Source organism: Oncorhynchus tshawytscha, linkage group LG18 (genome assembly GCF_018296145.1).
Source record: "Oncorhynchus tshawytscha isolate Ot180627B linkage group LG18, Otsh_v2.0, whole genome shotgun sequence".
Lineage (NCBI taxonomy): Eukaryota > Metazoa > Chordata > Actinopteri > Salmoniformes > Salmonidae > Oncorhynchus > Oncorhynchus tshawytscha.
This window is the reverse complement of record NC_056446.1, coordinates 3,574,091-3,592,562: the sequence shown is the minus strand read 5'-3', so window position 1 is coordinate 3,592,562 and position 18,472 is coordinate 3,574,091. Positions and strand designations below refer to the sequence as shown.

Below are 18,472 nucleotides of genomic sequence, written 5' to 3'. Positions count from 1 at the left end.
CAATACCACTCAATTCAGCGCCGTTTCCTTCAAAGTTGATTGCAAATGCCATATGGCAAATGCCAGGTGTAACACTTTAAAAATCACACAGGTGGCGAGTGCGCTCCACAGTGGTTTTTCATATTGCAAATGTAACACAAGTCAACATCCAGAAGTACAATTTTGAACATTTAGAATAAAAAAACAACTTATCACCCCCTTAAAAAGTGCTTTCTGGACCATTTTTCGAAATTCTTTAGATTTTTTTGTCAATTACACACATGTAAGAACTGTATGAATCTACTTTTGTCAACTTTTATTATCATCATTTTTTATTTTATTTTTTACTTGTGCATAAGGCATGTTTTTTTGTCCATTTGCAATATGGATTTCATAGGAAGTCAAAAGTCACTTTTTTGGGGGCCAAATGCCATAAGAAATGTCCAAATGCAATATGAAAGATTTGAAAATGCCAAATCAGGATGTTATGTCCATTTTCCATTTTCCATCACGAATTTGGCAAGCTCAAAAATCCTGCAGGAATGCAAAATTGACTGGCTTGATGAACTCGGGATGGCCGGGCAGTGATAGTTGTTCCTTTCCATCATGTCCATTTGGTGATGTTTTTTTCACTGTTGAATCATATTGCAAATGCACGTGCATTTGCAATATGTTTCAATGGGCATTTACCATCACGAATTTGGCATGCTCAAAAATCCTGCAGGAATGCAAAATTGACTGGCCCGATGAACTCGGGATGGCTGGGCAGTGATTCTGGTTCCTCTCCATCGCTCGTTAGCGTTGATTTCAGAATGTCACTTTGGTGATGGTACCTCACTGTTTAAACATATTGCAAATGGACAATAGTCACCAGCAAGTTACCGTCCATCAGTCAATTAGATATCATTCTGACACCAAACTAATACAAACTGACACCAAACCCACTTTTTCCAACTCGTTTACTAGCCAAATATCACATACTTCAGAGCTGGCCCAAAATTCACAACGCCTTCTGTTCAAACCATAATAAAAACGTAAAAAACGTAGTTATGTTCTAGCTGCGGGTCCAGTTCTGATGTTATGTGTAGGCCTAGCTGAGGCGACCCCGAATCCCAAGTTTCGGCTCGATAGGTCATTTGGTGCCCGAGCAAGACCCTAATTGGTGCTGAAAATCCACTTTTTTCCATGCATTGCTACAGGGTTCTTGAATGAGCTATCGGACAGAAACGTTGGGGTCCGTCTATATGGGCCGAGGCGGTCGCAATGCACCTAGTTTTGTACGGATGAACATCGTAACACACTGTTGTTTTGACAAGCAGCAATAAATCACTGATATCGATTTGGGGGGAAATTAGGTTGTACGTGCTGTTGAAACTAACACAACTAAAAAAACACATGGAAATGGGAGATATGTTTTACCTCACTGGTTAGAGGACAACCTGCAGAAGAGTCGGCTACATTTGGCAGTGATGCATTTAAATTTAGGGGTCGCTGAACAAGGGAATGCAACACTTATTTGTCATCACTCATCGATATCATGCTAAAATCATTTGTGCGAGAGGAGGGAGATGAGGTGGCACGGCCTGTTAAAACGAACAGCTCAAAAAACACACGGAATCTGGGAGTAATGTGTACATCCCTGGTTAGAGGACAATTTGTAGAAAACAGCTAGCTACATTTTGATTCAAGTGGGTCGCCAACGTGGTAAGTGTAATACAATTCATTTTTGTTAGTCAATTTTTGTTAAATCACATAAATAGTACACTTCCATTTCAGAGCCCGGATTTTCCCCCTGAGGCTAATATCCATATCATGCTGAAATCAATTGATAAGGTGGTAAAAGTTTAGGCTTCTACATTGTGACACTATTAAAATACTCCTAATACAATGCTGTGACATTAACTAATTGAAATCACGAAAAAACTCCATGTATATATTTTCTAATATTTGATCAGAGATCATTTATCAGATTATCTCTGGTCACAGCCTTGAGATTTCTCTCCTGTGTGTGTTCTCTGGTGTACTGTCAGGTGGCCAGATTGACCAAAACTTTTCCCACATTGACCATAGCTATAAGGTTTCTCTCTTGTGTAATGTCAGATTGCTGGATGCAGCAAAACTCGTCCTACATTGATCACAGCTATAAGATTTCTCTCCTGTGTGTGTTCTCTGGTGTGATATCAGGCTGTGTGAATGAGTAAAACTCTTCCCACATTGAGTACAGCAATAAGGGTTCTCTCCTGTGTGTGTTCTCTGATGAATTTTAATGCCTGCTGAGGAGGTGAATCTCTTCCCACAGTCAGAGGAGCAGAGAGTTCTCTTCCCTGTGGATCTCTGCAGATGTTTCTTGAGGTGTTCTAATGTGGAGTGACTCTTCTCTGCCTTGTCAGCATCATGAGGTTGTTGAAGCACCCCAGAGGACCCACGTTAGTCCCGTCTCTGTCCTGTGTGAACAAAGTCAGACAGATGGTTAAAGGCCCACAACAGCAGAAATCCACTGTAAAAGGTGATGCCAACAGCGTAGCCATGATGTTGTACAACAATAGTCATGTTGTCAACAAATGAATGTAATGAATATTTGACAATTGTCTTAAAATGAGCAAGAACAGTCATGTTTTATGTTGTTTTCACATTAGTAGTAACATCCAAGATTGTAGACTAGAAAAAAGTTATTCATGTTGTTGAAACTCAGAGCAGTTTGCCAGATGACTTTTGGTCTCTAATATAGGCCCCTTTCTGTGTTTAGTCAAATTGCGGCACGAGGGCAATGCACATGCAATTTGGTTTTAGTTTTTCACAATGTAGTCTGAATGTGAATGGAGGAAAACATTTCCAGGTTGCTTATGAGTACATTTCACACTACTTTGGATTGTAATTGTAAGGCTCGTTTGAACGTCCTGTTTAATATAATGTTTGTGTCATCATCGCAAATCAACCGCTTTGTACTTAAAAACACTTCAACCAGTAAAATACTCTTTGGCTAGCTTTTCCATCAGCCTGACAATGAGGATTTCTACACGGTTTGCCAAATTGGCCCTTAACTTCACCTAACAACAAATATAGGAAAATAGCTCTGTGTGTTGTACAATAGCCTATCCATCAAGGAACAGTTCTCTAAACATTATGACCAAAGTAGGGATGTTGGATTCAACGTGGAGCACGGCATAACTGTCTTTAGAAATAAGTTGTTGAGATGACCTTTGGTCTCCAATATAGGCTACTTTCTGTGTTTGCTAAAATTGCGGGATGAGGGCGATGCACACGCAATCTGGTTGTAGAAACTCCTCCCTGCTAACGAGGAAACCACTAGTTATGGATGTAGTATATCTGCCTGGAGCAAAAATGGTGAGCGAAGATTTTAGTTTTTAACAATGTATTCTGAATATTACAGTGCAAAATCAGAAGTGCTACCCAAGGAAACTCGCTTAAGCTCTGTGTCTATTCACTAATTCACCACCATGGGGGAAAACTCATGGGAGTTCTCATAGGCTGACAGCAAAAATAGCCTCCATTTACAGGTTGCTTATGAGTGCATTTCACACTACTTTGGATTGTAATTGTAAGGCTCGTTTGAATGTCCTGCTTAATATAACATTTTGTGTCGGCATCGCAAATCAACCACTTTGTACTTAAAAAAACACTTCAACCAGTAAAATGCTCTTTGGCTAGCTTTTCCATCAGCCTGACAATGAGGGTTTGTACAGTGGTTGCCAAATTGGCCCATAACTTCACCTAACAATAACATAGACCTACTGTAGGACCCATAACTTCACCTAACAAAAAATATAGGAAAATAGCTCTGTGTGTTGTACAATAGCCTATCCATCATGGAACAGTTCGCTACACATTATGAGGTAAGTATCTGTATTTATATATAATTTTACAACAGGAAAAGTTTCTAAAAAAAAAAATCACTGGAGGACATCATGAGCAATTTATACATTTTTTTTTCACCTTTATTTAACCAGGTAGTGTCATGTTCTGACCTTAGTTCTGTTGCTATGTCTTTGTTTTAGTATGGTTAGGGCGTGAGTTGGGTGGGTTGTCTATGTTAGTTTTTCTATGATTTGCTATTTCTATGCCTGGTATGGTTCTCAATCAGAGGCAGCTGTCTATTGTTGTCCCTGATTGAGAACCATATTTAGGTAGCTGGTTTTCTATTGTGTTTCGTGGGTGATTATTTTCTGTTTAGTGTGTGTTGCACCTGACAGAGCTATTTCGTTTGTTCTCTTTTGTTACTTTGTATTTAGTGTTCAGTTCAGCTTATTAAAAGGATGAACACTTACCACGCTGCGCATTGGTCCTCCTCTTCTTCCATCACAGACGAACATTACAGGTAGGCCAGTTGAGAACAAGTTCTCATTTACAACTGCAACCTGGCCAAGATAAAGCAAAGCAGTGCGACAGAAACAACACAGTTACACATGGGATAAACAAACGTAATCAATAACACAATATAAATATCTAAATACAGTGTGTGCAAATGGAGAATGGAGGTAAGGCAATAAATAGGCCATAGTAGTGAAGTAATTACAATTTAACAAATTAACACTGGAGTGAAAGATGTGCAGATGATGTGCAAATAGAAATACTGGTGTGCAAAAGGGCAAAAAAGTAAATAAAAACATGGGGATGAGGTAGGCAGTTGGATGGGCTATTTACAGATGGGCTATGTACAGCTGCAGCGATCGGTAAGCTGCTCAGATAGCTGATGCTTAAAGTTAGTGAGGAAGATATAAGTCTCACACTTCAGCGATTCGTTCCAGTCATTTGCAGCAGAGAACTGTAAGGGAAGGCGGCTAAAGTAGGTGTTGGCTTTGGGGATGACCAGTGAGATATACCTGCAGGAGCACGTGTTATGGGTGGATGTTGCTATGGTGACCAGTGAGCTGAGTTTAGGTGGCCTAGCAAAGACTTATAGATGACCTGGAGCCAGTGGATTTGGCGACGAATATGTAGCAAGGGCCAGCCAACGAGAGCATATAGGTTGCAGTGGTGGGTGGTATATGGGTCTTTGGTGACAAAACGGAAGGCACTGTGATAGACTGTATCCAGTTTGCTGAGTAGAGTGTTGGAGGCTATGTTGAAAATGACATTGCCAAAGTCAAGGATCGGTAGGATAGTCAGTTTTGCAAGGGTATGCTTGGCAGCATGAGTGAAGGAGGCTTTCCTGCGAAATAGGAAGCCGATTCTAGATTACATTTTGGATTGGAGATGCTTAATGTGAGTCTGGAAGAAGAGTTTACAGTCTAGCAAGAAACCTAGGTATTTATAGTTGTCCACATATTCTAAGTCAGAACCGTCCAGAGTAGGGCTGGTGTGGGCAGCGATAGGTTGAAGAGCACACATTTAGTTTTATTAGCATTTAAGAGCAGTTGGAGGTCACGGAAGGAGTGTTGTATGGCATTGAAGCTCGTTTGGAGGTTTGTTAATTTGACGCTACCCCATCCCGTAAGCGGGATAATTGTCAATCAGCAACCGCTGAATAGCATAGCGCCTCAGTCAAATAATATTACTAAAAATATTCATGAAATCACAAGTGCAATATTGCAAAACACAGCTTAGCCTTTTGTTAATCCACCTGTCGTCTCAGATTTTGAAATTATGCTTTACAGCGAAAGCAATCCAAGCGCTTGTGTAAGTTTATCGATCGCATGACAAAACATTAAGTACATTTAGATTCAGGTAGCTTGGTCACAAATCGGAAAAGCAATCAAATTAATCGTTTACCTTTGATCTTCGGATGTTTTCAATCATGAGACTCCCAGTTACACAACAAATGTTCCCTTTGTTCCATAAAGATTATTTTTATATCCAAAATACCTCCGTTTGTTTGGCGCATTATGTTCAGAAATCCACAGGAAAGAGCGGTCACGACAAATTCCAAATAATACCTGTAATGTCCACAGAAACATGTCAAATGTTTTTTATAATCAATCCTCAGGTTGTTTTTAAAACATATAATCGATAATATATCAACCGCAAATGTCTTTCACAGTAGGAGAGGGAAAAACAATAGCTGTCCAAATTCTTTTGCGTGAGCAAAACTCATGTGACCACTTGATGCGATGTTATCGTTCTGGCTCATTTTTCAAAATAAAAGCCTGAAACTATGTCTGAAGACTGTTGACACCTTGAGGAAGCGATAGGAAAAGGAATCTGGTTGATATCCCTTTAAATGGCGCAATGGGAGGCTATGGAACATGGAGTTTTCAAAATAGAAGCCACTTCCTGGTTTTATTTTTCTCAGGGTTTCGCCTGCAATATCAGTTGTGTTATACTCACAGACAATATTTTGACAGTTTTGGAAACTTTAGAGTTTTCTATCCTAATCTGTCAATTATATGCATATTCTAGCATCTGGTCCTGAGAAATAGGCAGTTTACTTTGGGAACGTTATTTTTCCAGTGCCCCCTAGCTTCAAGAGGTTAACACAATGTCCAAAGAAGGGCCAGATGTATACAGAATTGTGTCATCTGCGTAGAGGTGGATCAAGGAATCACCCGCAGCAAGAGCAACATCGTTGGTGTATACAGAGAAAAGAGTCGGTCCAAGAATTGAACCCTGTGGTACCCCCATAGAGACTGCCAGAGGTCCAGACGATAGAACCTCTGATTTGACACACTGAATTCTGTCTGAGAAGTAGTTGGTGAACCAGGCGAGGCAGTCTTTCGAGAAACCAAGGCTAATGAGTCTGCCGATAAGAATACGGTGATTGACAGTGTCGAAAGCCTTGGCAAGGTTGATGAATACGGCTGCACAGTACTGTCTTTTATCGATGGCGGTTATGATATCGTTTAGTACCTTGAGCGTGGCTGAGGTGCACCCGTGACCAGCTCTGAAACTGGATTACACAGCAGAGAAGGTGCGATGGGATACGAAATGGTCAGTGATCTGTTTGTTAACTTGGCTTTCGAAGACTTTAGAAAGGCAGGGCAGGATGGATATAGGTCTGTAATAGTTTAGGTCTAAAGTGTCACCCCCTTTGACGAGGGGGATGACCGCGGAAGCGTTCCAATCTTTAGGAATCTCGGATGATACTAAACAGAGGTTGAGCAGACTAGTAATAGGGGTTGCCACAGTGGAGGCGGATAATTTTAGAACGAGAGGGTTCAGATTGTCTAGCCCAGCTGATTTGTACTAGTCCAGGTTTTGCAACTCTTTCAGAACATCAGCTATCTGGATTTGGGTGAAGGAAAACCTGGGGAAAATTGGGCGGAGCTGTTGGCCACGGTTGGAGAAGCCAGGAGGAAGGCAAGGCCAGCCGTTGAGAAATGCTTATTGAAATTTTCGATTATCATGGATTTATCAGTGGTGACCGTGTTACCTAGTGTCAGTGCAGTAGGCAGCTGGGAGGAGGTGCTCTTGTTCTCCATGGACTTTAGTGTCCCAAAACGTTTTGGAGTTAGAGCTACAGGATGCAAATTTCTGCTTGAAAAAGCTAGCCTTTGCTTTCCTGACTGACTGTGTGTATTGGTTCCTGACTTCCCTGAACAGTTGCATATCGCGGGGACTATTCGATGCTATTGCAGCCCGCCACAGAATGTTTTTGTGCTGGTCAAGGGCAGTCAGGTCTGGAGTGAACAAAGGGCTACATCTGTTCTTAGTTCTGCATTTTTTGAACGGGGCATGCTTATCTAAGATGGTGAGGAAATTACTTTTAAAGAATGACCAGGCATCCTCGACTGACGGGATGAGGTCAATATCCTTCCAGGATACCCGGGCCAGGTCGATTAGAAAGGCCTGCTCGCAGAAGTGTTTTAGGGAGCGTTTGACAGTGATGAGGGGTGGTCGTTTGACCGCAGACCCATAGCGGATACAGGCAATGAGGCAGTGATCGCTGAGATCCTGATTGAAAACAGCTGAGGTGTATTTGGAGGGCAAGTTGGTCAGGATAATGTCTGAGGGTGCCCATGTTTACAGATTTAGGGTTGTACATGGTGGGTTCCTTGATGATTTGTGTGAAATTGAGGGCATCCAGCTTAGATTGTAGGACTGCCGGGGTGTTAAGCATATCCCAGTTTAGGTCACCTAACAGAACGAACTCTGAAGCTAGATGGGGAGCGATCAATTCACAAATGGTGTCCAGGGCACAGCTGGGCGCGAAGGGGGGTCGGCAACAGTGAGAGACTTATTTCTGGAGGTTCATTTTTAAAATTAGAAGTACAAACTGTTTGGGTACAGACCTGGAAAGTATGACATAACTTTGGAGGCTCTCTCTGCAGTAGATTGCAACTCTTCCCCCTTTGGCAGTTCTATCTTGACGGAAAATGTTGTAGTTGGGTTTGAAAATCTCAGAATTGTTGGTGGCCTTCCTAAGCCAGGTTTCATACACGGCAAGGACATCAGGGTTGGCGTGGTGTGCTAATGCAGTGAGTAAAACAAACTTAGGGAGGAGAATTCTGATATTGACATGCATGAAACCAAGGCTTTTTCGATCACAGAATTCAACAAATGAGAGCGCCTGGGGACACGCAGGGCTTAGGTTGAGGGTACGGTAGGATGAGGGTACGGCTAAAGGCTATCAAAACTGGTTGCCTAGAGAGTTGTGGACAAAGAATAAAAGGAGCAGATTTCTGGGCGTGGTAGAATTATTCAGGGCATAATGTGCAGACAGGGGTATGGTGGGGTGCGGACAGCGGAGGTAAGCCCAGGCACTGAGTGATGATAAAAGAGCTTGTATCTCTGGATAAGCTGGTTATAATGGGTGAGGTCACCGCATGTGTGGGAGGTGGGACAAAGGAGGTATCAGAGGTATGAGTGGAACTAGGGGCTCCACTGTAAACTAAAACAATAACTAACCTAAACAACAGTATACAAGGCATATTGACATAAAAGAAATATATACAGCGAGGCATAAAGTAAACACAGGTGTTGATTTGGAGAGCTAACTAAGACAATGGGTGAGACAACGGCTAACCAGCTAAAACAACAAAAGGTAAAATGGCGATGAATGGGCAGAGAGGGTCGGTTAACTACACACAGGGCCTGATTTCGCGGCTGGGGCCGACAGATAAAAAATGAAATAATAAAAATAAATAAACAGAATGGAGTACCGTGATTAATGGACAGTCCAGCAGGCATCAGCTATGTAGCCAAGTGATCATAGGGTCCAGGGAGCATCAAGATGGAACAGGGAATCCGCGGAGTAGTCGCTACTACGCTAGCACGCAGGCGACACAATGTTTAAAGTTAGTAGCTCGGGGCTAGTAGAAGCGTCTGCTCCGACGGAGGCCGGTTGAAGGCACAGCGGATGGAGTATTCGTCGGCAGACCAGTCGTGGTGGTGCGGCGGGGCGCCGTGTTGACTAAGGATCCAAGACAGATGGCGAAAGAGGTATTGTAGTTGTAATAATTTAGTTTTCTAGCCGGGAGATGCGCATGGCTCACGGCTAACTGGTGCTAGCTTCGAGGCAGGGGCGTTAGCCACTATAGCCACTCGGTAGCAGCGGTGATCCGGTGCCAAGGTCCAGAGCTTACGGCAAGGATCCGGTGGAGTAGTGTGTTCTAGCAGTATTTGGGTGGAGTCCGGGTGAACAACTGAGTAGGCCGGGAGGTGGGCCTCAGGGATAGCTTCGGTACTGGGTAACTCGGTGGGTGCTAGCTAGCTGTGAAGATCAGGAGTAATGGTCCGGGGATTATGGCAGGAATCCGGCGTTGTAGTGGAGAGACAGTCCGTTACTGGTAGGCTGGTGAGTATTACCCAGGCTAAAAAAATATTTTTAAAAAGGGCTGGTATCTGTGCAGAAGGTAAAGGCCGCTAGCAGTGGCTAAGAATGACTAAATAGCTTGTAGCTAATTAGCTTCTGTTGGCTAGGTGGTTCTTGCTATAAGGTCTACAAATTTAAAATAATAGCGGTTCCGTATCACATTGGGTGAGGCAGGTTACCGGAAGGTATAGTTGAATTAAAATGTAGAAGCGATTGAAAATAAAATTGAAATATATTTTAAAAAGACAAAAAAATACAAAAGTACACGAGAGGAAAACAAAACACGTCTGCACTGCTACGCTATCTATCTTGGATTGAGATTTAACCCAACCCCTCTGAATCAGAGGTACGAACGGCTGCCTTAATCCACACACACATCTTCAGTGTCCGGCTTTTCTCCTGTGTGTATTCTCTCATGCATTTTCAGGTTAGCTAACACAGTAAAATGCTTTCTACACTGGGAACATTGGAAAGGCTTTTCTCCTGTGTGGGTCCTCATGAGCTTTTAGTTCCCCTGATCGGGGAAATCTATTTTCACATAAGAAGCAGTGGTAAGGCTTTAATCCTGTGTGTATACTCTCAAGCTCTTGTAGGTGCCCTCCCTGAATAAAACTCTTTCCACAATGAGAACACTGGAATGGCTTTTCTCCTGTGTGTATTCTCTCGTGCCTTTTCAGGTTATTTAACACAGTAAAACTCTTTCCACACTGGTAACAGTGATAAGGCTTTTCTCCTGTGTGCGTCCACTCATGCTCCTCCAGGCTTCCTAACTGAATAAAACTCTTTCCACACTGGGAACATTGGAAAGGCTTTTCTCCTGTGTGTGTCCTCTCGTGAGCTTTTAAGTCCCCTGATCCGGAAAATCTCTTTTCACAGTGGGAGCAGTTGTGTTGTCTCGCTGGTTTGGGCGTCTCTGGGTCTGGTTCCCTTGAAGGACTCTTCCTGCTGTCATAGCGAGAGTCTGGCCTCTCTCCTGCCAAAGACAGAGTATCTAGTTAAACAGAGACCTGAATGAAACCTCCACATGATAAAACGGTCTTCCTATGAGGTTCAATCTAGACTAGATCCCTCAATAAAAGAGCAGAACTGGTCATCACAGAGTGGCTGTAGTGCTTTGTAGGCTGGGTAAATCCATTTGAATTCAATACATTTTTGACAGCATCCCTTCTGATTAATTTTTTTTCCCTTACATGTTTGCCTATGGAAGAAGTGGTAAGAAAGTGACTTCATGTAACTGAATGTAAAAACATTCATGAGATATACAGTACCAGTCAAAGGTTTGGACAGACCTACTCATTCAAGGGTTATAATTATTTGTTTGACCATTTTCTACATTGCAGAATAATAGCGAAGACATCAAAACTATGCAATAACACAAATTGAATCATGTAGTAACCAAAAAAAGTGGTAAACAATTCAAAATATATTTTAGATTTTTCAAAGTAGCCACCCTTTGCCTTCTCAGCTTTGCACACGCTTGGCATTCTCTCAACCAGCGTCACCTGGAATGCTTTTCCAACAGTCTTGAAGGAGTTTCCATATATGCGGAGCACTTGTTGGCTGCTTTTCCTTCACTCTGTGGTCCAACTCATCCCAAACCATCTCAATTGGGTTGAGGTCGGGTGATTGCGAAGGTCAGGTCATCTGGTGCAGCACTCCATCACTCTCCTTTTTGGTCAAATAGCCCTTACACATCTGGAGGTGTGTTGGGTCATTGTCCTGTTGAAAAACAAATGATAGTCCCACTAAGTGCAAACCAGATGGGATGGGGTATCGCTTCATAATGCTGTGGTAGCCAGACAGGTGTGTGCCTTTCCAAATCATGTCCAATTAATTGAATTTACCACAGGTGGACTCCAATCAAGTTGTAGAAACATCTCAACAATGACCAATGGAAACACCTGATGCACCTGAGGTCAATTTCAAGTCTCATAGCAAAGGGTCTGAATACTTATTTAAATAAGGTATTTCTGTTTTTTATTTCTAATAAATGTGACATTTTTTCTCCAAATCTATTTTCTCTGTCATTATGGGGTATTGTGTGTAGATGAGGATTTTTATTTATTTAATCCATTGTAGAACAAGGCTGTAACATAACAAAATGTGGAAAGACTTAAGTGACAAAAAAGGGGGTTAAAGATGTGTAAAAAATATATACAGTGCCTTGCGAAAGTATTCGGCCCCCTTGAACTTTGCGACCTTTTGCCACATTTCAGGCTTCAAACAAAGATATAAAACTGTATTTTTTTGTGAAGAATCAACAACAAGTGCGACACAATCATGAAGTGGAACGACATTTATTGGATATTTCAAACTTTTTTAACAAATCAAAAACTGAAAAATTGGGCGTGCAAAATTATTCAGCGCCTTTACTTTCAGTGCAGCAAGCGCTCTCCAGAAGTTCAGTGAAATACAAAAAAATACAGTTTTATATCTTTATGTTTGAAGCCTGAAATGTGGCAAAAGGTCGCAAAGTTCAAGGGGGCCGAATACTTTCGCAAGGCACTGTAGATATAGTTTTATATATCAAATCAAATCAAATTTTATTTGTCACATACACATGGTTAGCAGATGTTAATGCGAGTGTAGCGAAATGCTTGTGCTTCTAGTTCCGACAATGCAGTAATAACGAACAAGTAATCTAACTAACAATTCCAAAAAAAAAAAACACAAAAAAAAAACTACTGTCTTATACACAGTGTAAGGGGATAAAGAATATGTACATAAGGATATATGAATGAGTGATGGTACAGAGCAGCATAGGCAAGATACAGTAGATGATATCGAGTACAGTATATACATATGAGATGAGTATGTAAACCAAGTGGCATAGTTAAAGTGGCTAGTGATACATGTATTACATAAGGATGCAGTTGATGATATAGAGCACAGTATCTACGTATGCATATGAGATGAATAATGTAGGGTAAGCAACACTATATAAGGTAGCATTGTTTAAAGTGGCTAGTGATATATTTACATCATTTCCCATCAATTCCCATGATTAAAGTGGCTGGAGTAGAGTCAGTGTCATTGACAGTGTGTTGGCAGTAGCCACTCAATGTTAGTGGTGGCTGTTTAACAGTCTGATGGCCTTGAGATAGAAGCTGTTTTTCAGTCTCTCGGTCCCAGCTTTGATGCACCTGTACTGACCTCGCCTTCTGGATGACAGCGGGGTGAACAGGCAGTGGCTCGGGTGGTTGATGTCCTTGATGATCTTTATGGCCTTCCTGTAGCATCGGGTGGTGTAGGTGTCCTGGAGGGCAGGTAGTTTGCCCCGGTGATGCGTTGTGCAGACCTCACTACCCTCTGGAGAGCCTTACGGTTGAGGGCGGTGCAGTTGCCATACCAGGCGGTGATACAGCCCGCCAGGATGCTCTCGATTGTGCATCTGTAGAAGTTTGTGAGTGCTTTTGGTGACAAGCCGAATTTCTTCAGCCTCCTGAGGTTGAAGAGGCGCTGCTGCGCCTTCCTCACGATGCTGTCTGTGTGAGTGGACCAATTCAGTTTGTCTGTGATGTGTATGCCGAGGAACTTAAAACTTGCTACCCTCTCCACTACTGTTCCATCGATGTGGATGGGGGTGTTCCCTCTGCTGTTTCCTGAAGTCCACAATCATCTCCTTAGTTTTGTTGACGTTGAGTGTGAGGTTATTTTCCTGACACCACACTCCGAGGGCCCTCACCTCCTCCCTGTAGGCCGCCTCGTCGTTGTTGGTAATCAAGCCTACCACTGTTGTGTCGTCCGCAAACTTGATGATTGAGTTGGAGGCGTGCATGGCCACGCAGTCGTGGGTGAACAGGGAGTACAGGAGAGGGCTCAGAACGCACCCTTGTGGGGCCCCAGTGTTGAGGATCAGCGGGGAGGAGATGTTGTTGCCTACCCTCACCACCTGGGGGCGGCCCGTCAGGAAGTCCAGTACCCAGTTGCACAGGGCGGGGTCGAGACCCAGGGTCTCGAGCTTGATGACGAGTTTGGAGGGTACTATGGTGTTGAATGCCGAGATGTAGTCGATGAACAGCATTCTCACATAGGTATTCCTCTTGTCCAGATGGGTTAGGGCAGTGTGCAGTGTGGTTGAGATTGCATCGTCTGTGGACCTATTTGGGCGGTAAGCAAATTGGAGTGGGTCAAGGGTGTCAGGTAGGGTGGAGGTGATATGGTCCTTGACTAGTCTCTCAAAGCACTTCATGATGACGGATGTGAGTGCTACGGGCGGTAGTCGTTTAGCTCAGTTACCTTAGCTTTCTTGGGAACAGGAACAATGGTGGCCCTCTTGAAGCATGTGGGAACAGCAGACTGGTGTAGGGATTGGTTGAATATGTCCGTAAACACACCGGCCAGCTGGTCTGCGCATGCTCTGAGGGCGCGGCTGGGGATGCCGTCTGGGCCTGCAGCCTTGCGAAGGTTAACACGTTTAAATGTCTTACTCACTTCGGCTGCAGTGAAGGAGAGACCGCATGTTTTCGTTGCAGGCCGTGTCAGTGGCACTGTATTGTCCTCAAAGCGGGCAAAAAAGTTATTTAGTCTGCCTGGGAGCAAGACATCCTGGTCCGTGACTGGGCTGGGTTTCTTCCTGTAGTCCGTAATTGACTGTAGACCCTGCCACATGCCTCTTGTGTCTGAGCCGTTGAATTGAGATTCTACTTTGTCTCTGTACTGGCGCTTAGCTTGTTTGATAGCCTTGCGGAGGGAATAGCTGCACTGTTTGTATTCAGTCATGTTACCAGACACCTTGCCCTGATTAAAAGCAGTGGTTCGCGCCTTCAGTTCCACACGAATGCTGCCATCAATCCACGGTTTCTGGTTAGGGAATGTTTTAATCGTTGCTATGGGAACGACATCTTCAACGCACGTTCTAATGAACTCGCACACCGAATCAGCGTATTCGTCAATGTTGTTGTCTGACGCAATACGAAACATCTCCCAGTCCACGTGATGGAAGCAGTCTTGGAGTGTGGAGTCAGCTTGGTCGGACCAGCGTTGGACAGACCTCAGCGTGGGAGCTTCTTGTTTTAGTTTCTGTCTGTAGGCAGGGATCAACAAAATGGAGTCGTGGTCAGCTTTTCCGAAAGGGGGCGGGGCAGGGCCTTATATGCGTCGCGGAAGTTAGAGTAACAATGATCCAGGGTCTTTCCACCCTGGTTGCGCAATCGATATGCTGATAAAATTTAGGGAGTCTTGTTTTCAGATTAGCCTTGTTAAAATCCCCAGCTACAATGAATGCAGCCTCCGGATAAATCGTTTCCAGTTTGCAGAGAGTTAAATAAAGTTCGTTCAGAGCCATCGATGTGTCTGCTTGGGGGGATATATACGGCTGTGATTATAATCAAAGAGAATTCTCTTGGTAGATAATGCGGTCTACATTTGATTGTGAGGAATTCTAAATCAGGTGAACAGAAGGATTTGAGTTCCTGTATGTTTCTTTCATCACACCATGTCACGTTGGCCATAAGGCATACGCCCCCGCCCCTCTTCTTACCAGAAAGATGTTCGTTTCTGTCGGCGCGATGCGTGGAGAAACCCGCTGGCTGCACCGCTTCGGATTGCGTCTCTCCAGTTAGCCATGTTTCCGTGAAGCAGAGAACGTTACAGTCTCTGATGTCCCTCTGGAATGCTACCCTTGCTCGGATTTCATCAACCTTGTTGTCAAGAGACTGGACATTGGCAAGAAGAATGCTAGGGAGTGGTGCACGATGTGCCCGTCTCCGGAGTCTGACCAGAAGACCGCTATATATATATATCTCAGATATCAGACACTTCAGAACTAACTTCCTTTAGATGTTTTGGGGGACTGTTGTTCCATGTTGTGAATGTTATCCAATGTGTTACTATGGTTTCTGTTCCATGTTGTGAATGTTATCAAATGTGTTAATATGGTTACTGTTGTTCCACGTTGTGAATGTTATCCAATGTGTTACTATGGTTACTGTTCCATGTTGTGAATGTTATCCAATGTGTTACTATGGTTACTGGTCCATGTTGTGAATGTTATCCAATATGTTACTATGGTTACTGTTGTTCCATGTTGTGAATGTTATCCAATGTGTTACTATGGGTTACAGCAGTATGGACTAATATTTTTTGTTGATACTTCCATGGGTCTTACAGTTCAAAATGAAATAGCAAAATTATCCTTGGTATAACCTTCTTAAAACAGTACTGTACTGGGGAAGCCCTTCAAATAATTCCATATAGCTTAGAAGAACCTCCCCCTCAGACAGTTTTAACCCATTACAGTCTAAGCCCTATCTGAGACTTACATTACTCTGAGACTAGTTATCCTGGGATCTTACATCACTCTCACTAGTTATCCTGGGATCTTACATCACTCTGAGACTAGTTATCCTGGGATCTTACATCACTCTGAGACTAGTTATCCTGGGATCTTACATTACTCTGAGACTAGTTATCCTGGGATCTTACATTACTCTCACTAGTTATCCTGGGATCTTACATCACTCTCAGACTAGTTATCCTGGGATCTTACATTACTCTCAGACTAGTTATCCTGGGATCTTACATTACTCTCAGACTAGTTATCCTGGGATCTTACATTACTCTCAGACTAGTTATCCTGGGATCTTACATTACTCTCAGACTAGTTATCCTGGGGAATAGTTTCAATACATTTGCAAAATATCTAAACCTGTTTTTGCTTTGGCGTTATGGGGTATTGTGATACATTTTAGAATAAAGGGATGCACCGATATTACATTTTTGGACAATACCAATATCCAATATTTTCCTTGACCCAAAAAACAATACCAATAACTAATATTAAACATTTTAGAGGCCTTTTAAGCATTCTAGTACAGCATTCGAATAGTTGACGCAGCGGTCTAAGCCACTACATCTCAGTGCAGGCGTCACTACAGTCCCTGGTTTGAATCCAGGCTATATCACATCCGGACGGAATTGGGAGTCCCACTGTAGTTATTGGTGTAGAGTGGACGACAAAGGAGAGGGATCTCACATGTGGATAGGAAGATACAAATGATCATTATGACTGAAAAATATTCATTTAAAATCCAGGAATTTTACAACTTTAGCTCTCTAGGTCATGCCAGTAGGTTGTATCCAAGTGGTTCTCTCTCTCTAGGCCATGCCAGTAGGCTACAGTAGGTTGTATCCAAGTGGAAACAATTATCAACCCGATGTGGAAAGTGTCGAATTTGGTCAACAACAAAATGAATGGCTTATTTGCTACGTGAGGTTTACTTGATCCAACAGAAGTTTCGTAATGATTAAGTTATGTGGACACGTGACATACTGACAACTTTGATAAAAACACTATAGGAGTTGTCTCCAGATTTGCTATGCATATTCATGCTAGAAGTTTAGCATATCTCTCCATTGAATACAGGCGGTTGATGACAACAACCCTCATAGAATATAAATAATAGATTACAATAAGATGTATCCACCAATCCAAAGAAAGGATAGGCGGGAGAAAGACAACTCGCAGTGCCGCTTTGTGGACAACAATTCCCCTTGTTAGGGCAGAGAGACATCTTGTCAGTATATCCATAATCTTTGGTGTAGTCAACCCAACTCTCACATGGCACTATTGGGGGAAACTGTGTGTAGTAAAACATCACTACATGAAAATCACAACATGCCATGCCCCCCAGTCTACGTTCAGCAGATAGACCCTTCTCAAATATATATGTTAAGTCACTTTTTGGAAACGGAAGGGAGAAAACAAGGGGTAGCTTGCTCTCTACGTCGTCTGATTCTAGACATATCAGTCATCATCCCAGGGCCCTCCGTTGAAGAGTTCTTGACGAGTCAACCCCGAATATCCAGTTAAAAACTAATTTAAGAAGGTACTTACTGGTGTTAATCAGATATCCTATCTCCTCCTCTTCATCTTTCAATGGGACAGTAATCACCCCTTCACTCAAAAAAATGCATCCTCTTTCCTTTCCTCCTCTTATTTTACTGTAATATCCTCCTCTTTCACTCTGAACGAGTCTTCCTCTTCTTTCACTGAAACGTCTTTCTGTTCTTCTTTCATGGTAACAGCCTCAACCTCTTTTATCACAGTAACATCCTCCTCTTCCTTCTCCTCTTTCACGACAAAGTTCAGCCCCAGAGCTTCTTTCTCCGTCCAGCAGACCTCTTCTTTAACAGGAGGGGAGTAGTTTAGGGAGCTCATGTTCGGGGATGTTAGCTAGTTAGCTATCATTAGCGACTAGGCTAGTGCTAACTTAACCAGCCAGCTACTATAGCTGACTAATACAAAATAACGTAATATTAAATTAAATAGGTTAACAAGTAGATACGACAGACGTGTGTCTAAAACACAGTAGCTAAAATACACCGAAAGCGTATAAACAGCTTGAATATTTCGGGTATGTTGGCTAGCAAGCTACCGAGGTGGTTGACAAGCTGTTTATGAAGAACCGTCCACTAGATTATACGTCACGCTAGCAGCATCGCATGAAAGACGCACATCGCCGTCTGCTGACTGGGGGGGGGAAACGCAGTTGAGGATCATATTTTATTGTCAGACAAATCTTATTTTACATGGATTTAATTAAATAATACTATTATATTGAGACATACAAAGACAGGAATGTGTTGATTGATTAGTGAGAATATATATTTTTTTACTACAGCACATTTAAGGCAGTTTCATTAAGTCAAACTAAATCTAAATAAGTAGCTAGCTACTGTAGGTCTATACTGCTCCTACATGGTGTAACAATATATCATGTGGGACTTTAAGGTAATGCTGTTGTTACACTGGAGAGTAGAAACTCATGCTTCCTACACTTC

General features: G+C 42.7%; 2 long non-coding RNA genes across 2 annotated transcripts; both read right to left on the bottom strand.

The window, feature by feature from the left end:
• Nucleotides 1-1,555: 1,555 nt before the first annotated feature.
• Nucleotides 1,556-4,321, bottom strand: LOC121839961. Its single transcript, XR_006079249.1, has 2 exons — nt 4,266-4,321; nt 1,556-2,423 (listed from the first exon to the last, which is right to left on the bottom strand). It is a non-coding gene; the product is annotated as an uncharacterized LOC121839961 (long non-coding RNA).
• A 3,968-nt stretch (nt 4,322-8,289) lies between these two features.
• LOC121839960 lies at nt 8,290-18,359 on the bottom strand. The gene is made up of 3 exons (XR_006079248.1): nt 17,526-18,359; nt 9,036-10,661; nt 8,290-8,343 (listed from the first exon to the last, which is right to left on the bottom strand). It is a non-coding gene; the product is annotated as an uncharacterized LOC121839960 (long non-coding RNA).
• Nucleotides 18,360-18,472: the final 113 nt, after the last annotated feature.